Source organism: Octopus bimaculoides, chromosome 1 (assembly GCF_001194135.2).
Source record: "Octopus bimaculoides isolate UCB-OBI-ISO-001 chromosome 1, ASM119413v2, whole genome shotgun sequence".
Lineage (NCBI taxonomy): Eukaryota > Metazoa > Mollusca > Cephalopoda > Octopoda > Octopodidae > Octopus > Octopus bimaculoides.
This window is the reverse complement of record NC_068981.1, coordinates 86,792,450-86,802,513: the sequence shown is the minus strand read 5'-3', so window position 1 is coordinate 86,802,513 and position 10,064 is coordinate 86,792,450.

Genomic DNA, 10,064 nt, shown 5'->3' with positions numbered 1-10,064 from the left:
CTCTCTATATATATATATATATATATGTATGTATATATATATACTATTTTCCTCTAACGTCCACCTCTCCATAAACATTATCATAAATTCCTTAATGGAAAACAGAGAGAAGAAAGAGATGACAGACAGGAAGAGATCCATTAGGGAGTGACAACCTTTAAAACAGCTCATAATATTATATTTTATGCTGTAGATGTATAATAAATCCCAAAATCAAATGATTCAATATGAATTTTAGTGACAACAAAATTCTATTTAGAATGGAAAATATGGTTGCGTGTCTGATGGTATTTAGGAATCTTTACGTCAGCGGTTCCTGGTCTGGGTTCTCATGACCCCTAGGGGTTCACGAAGATAGGCGTGAACTGTATATTTACTCACATTATCTTTTACTTGTTTTAGTGTTTGAACTGCGGCAATGCTGGGGGCATTACCTTGAAGAGTTTGGTCGAGCTAAATTGACTTCAATACTATCGGTGTGCCTTGCTGAACTGCTAAGTTTTGAGGTCGTAAACAAACCACACCAGTTGTCAAGTGATGGCACGGAACAATCACAAAGCACGCACGCACGCACGCACGCACTTACACACATACATACATATAGAGAGAGAGGGAGGGAGAGAGAGAAAGAGAGAGGGAGGGAGAGAAAGAGAGAGGGAGGGAGAGAAAGAGAGAGAGGGGAAGAGCAAAAAAGAGAGAGGGAGGGAGGGAGAGAAAGAGAGAGGGTATAGAGAAAGAGAGAGAGGGGAAGAGCAAAAAAGAGAGAGGGTGAATGGATATATACGACAGGTATACACGATGGACTTCCACGCAGTTTCCGTCTACCAAATTCATTCACAAAGTATTGGTCGACCAGAGACTCAAGGTGCGGCGTAGTGGGACTGAACCCAAAATCACATGATTGCAAATTGCCTATTCCTATAATTATAAAACTGGTACTCTGTCGGTTCCGACGACGAGGGCTCCGGTTGATTCTATCAACGTACATTCTGCTCGTGAAATTAATGCGTAAGTGGCTAAGCACTCCACAGACACGCGTGCCTTTCATGTTGTTCTCAGTAAGATTCAGCGTGACATAGAATGTGACAAAGCTGGACGTGTGAACAACAAGTATTACTAATTTATGCTAGCTGAGTGGACTGAAGCAATGTTAAATAAAGTGACGTGCAACGCGCCGCTGAGAATCGAACTCGAACCCAGTCTTACGATCGTAAGCCGAATTCCCTAACCACTAAGCCAAACGCCTTCACTCCGTTACACATCTCAGTCATTGACGCAGGGGAGACTATTGGTGCTGTAACCATTTCTTGAGTTTTGTCTTTTATGTTAGGATGAATTGAGTTGAGAGATATGTATCTCTAAAAAACTAGCACTCCGTCGGTTACAACGATGAGGCTTCCAGTTGATCTGATCAACGGAACAGCCTGCTCCTGAAATTAACGTGCATGTGGCTGAGCACTCCACAGACACGTGTACCTTTCACGTAGTTCTCGGGAGATTCAGCGTGACATAGAATGTGACAAGGCTGGCCCTTTGAAATATAAGTACTATTCATTTTTGTCAGTTGAGTGGACTGGAACAACGTGAAATAAAGCGTCTTGCTCGAGGACATAACGCGTCTCCGGGAACTGAAATCACGACCTTGCGATCGTGAGCTAAATACCCTAACCACTAAGCCACGCGCCTTCACTATGTATCTTTAGGAGAGTGTTGTAGCATTCTGGATTTGTCTTGGTGTTTGGGATGATTTTTCATGCAGTGGAAAGAGCTCTACGTGTTGGGGTCTGCGGTAACGAAAACTCTATCTCTTGCATGTCCAGTTAGTCTTTCACATATAGTGTTTATGTTTTGTTGTGTATCTAACTTGCGGCTGTTGTCTATGTGCTGTTGTAATGTGGAGTGCACTGCTTCAACGTTTTTGTAGTTTATTATGGTTTCGAGGGGAAGACATTTGTGATTCCGGCAGAGTGGAAATAATCCATGAGGATCTATTATGTTATTTGTACATAGTTAGTGTTTCTGGTGATCGAACAGAGTTTATGTCGGGGCTCTCTATTTATATGTCGTTTTATTTCTTTACTCTAGTTTTCTATGTGAACCATAATTATTGTAAGGGCGTTGTATGTAACTTGTAGTATTGTCTCCTGTGTGTGTGATATGTTTATGTTGCTGGATGGAATGGTAGGTTGTGATTGGTATTCAACTGTGTCGCTGGCACAGAGTATTTCGTATGTGCCACAATATGTCAGTTGTTTTGGAAATGGATTCTACGTGATAGGAGCAGTAGTATTTGAAACATTATAGGAAGGTGTAACTGTGACGTCATCTGTGTAGGAAGCTGTGGTGTATATTTTGTGGGGGTGTAGAAAGAGTTGTAGATATGGTTTTAAATAAGTGGTTGTGAAAACAGATCATTGTACTGATTGATTCGAGATTCTCTGGGAAATCATAAAAATAAGAACCAGTTATATATTAGGGTCAGTTTGAACAACTGCACTCCCACCCTTTACAATTTTCTGCAATGTGTTAATGTGACAAATCAATATTATATTAAACTACACACTGATGAAGAAGAATGAAAGATGGTAGAATTAAATATTTGTTTAGCATTTTCCTCAGCGTTCTCATAGTTACCAATCAATGCTGTTGCTGTATCGCTGAGATATCTTACTCGAGATTAATTTCTTAACTGCATAACTTGTGAAAGCGAACAGGAGAAAAATGAACAAGCCATGATAAAATATCAAATAAACCTAGTTGCTAAGACCCATTGGTATTAATCCCCATCTTAAAGAAGATATTTACAGTTTTTCTTTCTAAATGTCAACCTTCTTTAATACATATAGATTAACTAACTAAAGAACTGTTCCAAAATGGCTTTCATAATATTGTCATCAACCATAGTGTAACTATAGAAATACTTAAAATGAAATAGAAATGTTTATAATAATATATGGATTTTGTTCTAAGCAAAATTCTTGTTGCTTTGGTTATTCTGATAGCAATACTCTTATTCCCAATTCACATCGATGATCCGCCGTCAGAGAAAGCTGTTTTTCTTGCAACAAACAATCCACTTTCACAGTTTTCATTTTCTATTCCTACCTGTTCCGTAATATAAAATTACTGTGTTGTTTGGAATACATAGCACAAATTTCAATTCAATATTTTCCCGCATACAGCATTAATTAGTTGCTCAGTATCTTTTAAAATAAAGTAGTTTTGTTAAAAATAATTTCTTTTTCTTTTTGTTTTGTTTTTTTCAGTAGTTCTTTTAAAATACATCTTTTGCGTGGTCAATTTTCACACTTCAGTTAACTCTTGTTGTTGTTTGTTGCTGTTGATGAAAATCTTTGGTCAGCTCTGCTAATGTATACATTTTATCCTTAGGACCTTTAATATGGACGTCATTCAAAAGCTATAGAATTTTAGTAAAACTTCTGTAAGTGAAATTCACAATTTAAGTTCAATTCCTGGTTGAACGATTTTAGTTCCTTTAATGTTCATACTAACGACTTCTAAGATGTTTCGCTTGACTGGTTTACTCTTGAGATAAATACACAAAATAAAAATGGCAACTTTAGTTGTTGGCGATTCTTTAGTCGAATGTGCACCGGCAAACAAACCGAAAGTTTTGTAGTTCGAATTTAGTCTGTGATGGTGAAACACTCTACTACAAACAGTGAGAACACTAAACATTTACGAGTGCTTCCGCAGCTCACACCGATAAACCCAATTTCTTTCTTCAGTATATTTTGAAGAGTAGAAGGTGACTGCGTGATCATGCCAATTTCAAGAGCATTAGTGCAAGATATGTCTACAATTGAAAAATAGGCGCTTACAACGAAAAGAAAACGGAACCTCAAGATAGTCATTCAACTTACTGAAAGTAATAGTTAAATTTCCCCTCAAGCTACAGATTACTGTCTTAAAATAGAAAAACCGTCACATTTGATAATTCAGTGTGTGATGTATAGCATGAAAATAATGTGGGTTCGTCATGGTCGGAACACATTTATCAAGATCTTCTTGATTACAGCTGACCTGTGATTAAAAAGTGACAAAGAGCCTACATTTACTTTGCGTCATTTGTATCATTGTAATTCCCCCACCGCGCTCTCCAAAAAATAGCTTTTAAACTCTTGATTTTAATGATGTCACTGATAATTTTAACTTTTCGACTAGGTTGCGAAAGAGTCGAAAAGTTCAATGTTATGATTGATTACACCAGCTTATCTTCATTCCAATTCGTATCCTTGACCGCTTCAGAAAAGAGAAAAATACAATTTTGAACATTATTTACATTATTTAAAATTGACGGATATTTGTCCTCATCTTGTTTGTTGTTAACACAACGTTTCAGCTGATATACCCTCCAGCCTTCTTACATATAGAACTGTGTACAATTTTGATTTCTACACTTTCAAATACAATATTAACTTCCGTACATAAAAATAGTAACCCCCTTACATAAAAAAAATTGTATACAACACAAACACAGGCATGAATGTGTGTTTAAGAAGTTCGTTTTGCAACCAATGGGTTTTGGGTTCAATCCTACAGCCTGGCACCTTGGACAATCATCTTCTACTATAGTCCCCGGCCGACCAAATACCCTGTGAGTGAATTTGGTACACGGAAACTGTGTTGAAGCCCATCATATATATATAATATATAGGTGTCTGCATATGTATATTTGTGTGTGTGCGCACGCGTGTTTGTGTCCCACCACCACTTAACAATTGATGTTGGTTTGTTCAAGTCCCCGTAACTTAGCGGTTCGTCAAAAGACGTCGATAGAATAAGTACCATACTTAAAAATAAGTACTGGGGTTGATTTGTTCGATTAAATCCGTCAGGTTTGTGCTCCAGCATGGCCGCAGTCGAATGACTGAAACAAGTAAAAGGTAAAAGATAACAGCTTCGACCTTCTTGTTTTTTGGTCTGCTTTGGATGAAAGGAGGTCTTCCCAAGGTCAATGACCTGTCTGACTAATATGGTTAACGTTCCTATTGAGGAGATGTAATTTGACAGCCGAAGGAAAATTTTGTATGGAGAGAGAATTCCAATGGGGAGAACGAGTGAAGTAATGTACGTAGGGGTTAGTGCGGAGCCTGAAGTGAGAACATACATCACCGGTAACGAGGAGAGGAGTGATGAGTGAATGGGAAGTATCTAAGTGAAGGTGACACGATATCAGTCAGACGTAAGGAGCAGCAAAAGCAGAGGAGTACAGCGCATGTTGAGGCAAGAGCATGATTTCTTTTGAAATTCAGATTGGTTAATTAATCGGGTTTTTTTTTTCTAAATTCAATATGATCTGTTTATGACAATAAATTACATCACTCCATATAACTCGCTCTTTCAAGAAACAGGTTTGCGCCGAACAAGCTGTTTACAAGACAAAGCTCCTTTTGTACAGATAACAAGTATAAACTACACTACAAAAAAAGAACGTCTTTTTCATTTTTTTCCCCTTCATTTGATACTTACTTGTCCTATACTATTCACTGTATTAATGATTCATTCACTATCAACTTTAACCGTACTATTATGCTGCTGATTTCATATATACGTAACAACATTGTTTTCCTAGCATTCTTAAACATCTTTCATGAATGTGTAGTTACACAACATCGTTTACTGCAGACTTTAATAAAACCAAATTTAGGATTCTACAGATTCAAGAGAAACACCCAGGCTGCATTCTTCTATTTGTAAATAATATACAATCAAAAGTATTGTATTCTTTTCCTAATAATCTTTTATAACCTTTCAAAGAGATTGTATATTTATCATAGCTCATACTACATCGAAAGATTATCTTTACTTTACAAAATATCACAGCTTAATGCCACTCTTAACTAATTACATTTGATGCACCTGTCTTTCCTTCTATCACTTTTCGCTATATTAGTTACAAACCTTAATATTTCTTCTATTTATTTCAAACAGAAATGCATTGTTCTGATATTTTCTTCTAAACACAAGTTTTTAACAGAACATTAACTGCATCAACATTTACTCATATTCCTATTATCATATTGCATGAAAAATACTAGTGAATAAAATAAAGGAAAGCATATGTTTACCAAAGATCCACCATTTCAGTTCATAAGTTAATTCATAATTTTCGCAATAGCAATATCGATGAAATTCAAAACTGTTCAACAAATATAATATATATTTTACATAATTTGATTGATACGATTCAATATTAGGGCAATTAGTAGAGTAGCGTTGCATATTATTACTTTGACTTAAAACTGAGTATCTCAAATGAACGAAAAAGTCCCTATGGAGTCGGTTAGAAATAGTGTCCAAAACTCCTTCAAATTTCACTTTGCCGTTTTAAAAAAAGATGACTATGCTTAATAAATACTGAGTATAATGTGCCCCCAAAAGAAGACGGGTTGCTCACAGCTTAAATGTTAGTCTGATGTTGAAAGAAATCGAATTACAGAAACAGTCAAAGGAACATACAATCCAATACTACGATCCAGGAAAACTGAGAGCAACGACCCCGCCCAATTCAGACCAGGAATATACAGCAACAACAACAACGACGACGACAACCTTGTTCCTGTGAATATTCATATTTCTTTAATGTAAAACCTAAATGAAGACGCCATTTGACACCCTTGCAATGCCAGTCAATATTCCTATGTTTATTCATATTTGCTTTACACCAGACTTCACATATATATCATAATCGTATCTGGGTTGAGTAGAAGCGATCTAGTTAACGATAAAAGGATAGGCTTTTGGACTGCTGAAAGTCTTGTATAACTGCACGTGAATTTAATTCTCGTGTATTAATATTGCTACCTAGAGAAGTTATCAATAATGGGTTATTGTCTAGTTTTCTTTTGTCTGTGTAGTGGAGGGTCTCGTTTAGTTAGGAATGGAAGCACAACACTCATAACCCTTTATTTTTTCAAGGCCTCGAAGGCTGGTTGGAGGAAGAGAAGTTAGTCTCAAATCGAAAACATGATTCAGTTCCTTGTGGCAGGGTGAACTTTGCTAAAGGCACGCGAGGATCAGGAAGTAATTATACGAAACCGTTGATGGATTAATAAGTCTACCCGACGAGAATTCAGAATGCAAACGGCCGAAACAAATTCCACAAGACATTTCGTCCGATACCTTAACAATTTTTGCCAATCCACCATGAATTGTATCTTTATTGATCCGTAAAGAATGAAAGACAAAGTTATCCTAATATATAATTATTACTTCTTTACTTAGTCATACAAAAACTAGCAATTATTTCCTATCACCAAAACACTAACTTCACAACTAAGAAATAAGTCTAAAAAGAAGAGCAACACTAATTCCGTTGGATAATTCTCTTTTGTCTACATTAACAACATTTTTCCTCATCACCACCTACAATTAACAAGCTAATCCATAGCAAGAGCAGCTGGTTCTCCCTCAAATCAGAACACTCTCTTTTAAAAAATGGAAGTCACAATGAATAATGTAGTCCGCCGACTGCAAATAAATGACGAGCTGGTCATGGATGGTATGCCTATGCTCATGGTTTTACTCGATCAGAAATGATCTGAGAATAAACAACATCAACAACAATGATAATAAAAAGAAAAACAGACTTACCACAGATATTACTCCTATCTGAGACACAACTTCGCATTTTTATTTCTATTTCTACTATTCAGGCTACAATCTATACCTCAACTTGGTTTTAAAAGTTTTCACAGGCGTAGAAGCCACTCTGTTCACGCCTCACGTCTTTCATATAGACATGAGATACACAAGCGTCCTGTTACTTTGGTTTAAAATTTGACTTGCCGTTTTGTTAAAACCATTTGTTGACTCCATGACAATCCGAACACCCTTAAGCACCAACATCTGTATTGAGGATTTCTACCACAATTCGTAGCTTAGATCTCCAGTACACAGAACTACTTGGCTTTCACACTTTTTCCCACCAGTGGAATGTCATCAAAATGGAAGTCACGAAAGGCTGGCTTTGTGGACCACATAAACTGCAGACTTTCTCATCTCCTAAATTCTGTTTTTGCCAAGAAAATATTTATTAACTTTACTTACCTCAATGAAAATAGTGCTGCACACATCTTACAACTAATTTTTTATGTTCTTTTTGATTCTCACAGAACACATACTGTAATTTCCAACTCTATCTCTCTAATCCTACTTACACAACTCCTAAGTACAAAACTTCTGTGATAAATCCAACCCAAAAGTATCAGTCTTGTTATTCCGCAAAAATGTGCGTTGCTAAGCTACTGCATCTGCTCAATAAACTTTTCAATATTTCTCTCTTCACAAACATCAAGCTATCCTAGTCTGCAAAAACTCATGATAGCGTGTCGTGTTAACAAGAACAACTGCTCTAACCATACCAAATACCGATATATCGCTCACACCTCTAACATGATGTGAAGAGGTCATAAACAAACCTCTCTATCATATCTTTCAAAACCGTTCCTTTTTCAATGACAAGCGTTTTGGTTTCTGTGAACTCACTTCTATCGAAATCTTGCTTTTCTACTTCACTCATTTTTAGTTTCTTGAACTTCAGAAAAATCCATGTCATCGATTTTTTACTTTCTTTTTTCTTTTAGCATCAATAAACTGTTCGATACTGTCTGACATGAAAACCTCACAATGAAGATGTACTTCTACGGGATCTATTCATCTTTCATCTCTCAGACAGGATGTTTCCTTGTCAATCAGTTTCTTTTTATTGTGCGCTGACGTGGTCTTCGATGTACATTCTGTCCACTTTAATCTACCTTAATTTCAATTGTATATTAATGACCACCTTGCTGTTTCTGATAACCGCATACACACATACAAACATACACGCGCGTGCTAATACCCAGTCTTCTCAACTCAAACTTTTTCACAAGCTTCAACCAATCGCAGAGTAGACATCTGATGCCATACAACTTCTATTAATAGAGACCATGCAAATATCTACCTGTAAAGACAAGACAATCAAGTGTACTTTAACAGCACAAAATTCCAGTTAATTATACATCCGAAAACTGCATGATTTTTTAGAAACACCTAATCGCTTACTTTCAAAAGGAAACTGATCAGTTTATTGCATGTGTAAATAAAGTCAATTTCAATTTTTTGTATATTTTTCCTAATTTTTAGTATTTAAAAGCGGCGAAATATAGCATAAAATTGGATATAGTATATAACTGGATATGAATAAAGTGATTGCGAAAGATTCTGTTTTTATGTTAAGTTAAAATGACAGAAGTCAGAGAAGTTTACAACCTACAGATGTTAAAAAAAATGTCTCTATTTAAACTCTTCATCCCGATTCAGTGGATTGATTAAAATTGTCGTCGTTCAGATTCCACTGCAATCTTCTTATCTGTTATATTTCATCAATAAATAGTGAACACATTTATACTGAAGATAACATTTGCAGAAATACAGATTTCAAGCAAGAGGTCATGCATACATGACCAAAGTTATGTGAAAGTCATGAGCGGGACGTATAAATTTTGCTTAGCTTCTATAACTGAAGAATATCAACAAAAGGAATTGAAAAACCGCATGGTGAGAAAGCTAAACGATTGTCACACGGATACATTATAAGAAAAATAAATACTTTGGGCTAGTTTTGTGTACAAAGATCACGTGGTAAGTAAAAAAATATTTTTTCTTTTATTCCTGGATTATTATATCAGCAACACACGTAACATAGCCACGTGTAACAGAGCTTACTACTAACAACGTATTGAAATTTCCCAAGTTATCGCTAATAACTCAAATTCGTTTAACTGCATATTGCTGTTAATTATTTGGTCGTTTACTTGTTTCAGTCATTTGACTGCGGCCATGCTGGAGCACTGCCTCCAAGGGATTTTTTAGTCGAACAAATCGATCATAAGACTTATTTCTTAAGCCTAGTATTTATTCCATCGGTCTTTTTTGTCGAGCCGCAAAGTTACGGGGACGTAAACACACCAACACTGGTTGTCAACCGGCAGTGGGGGCACAAAGACAAATGCATTGATATATACATACATACATACATACATACATACACACACACA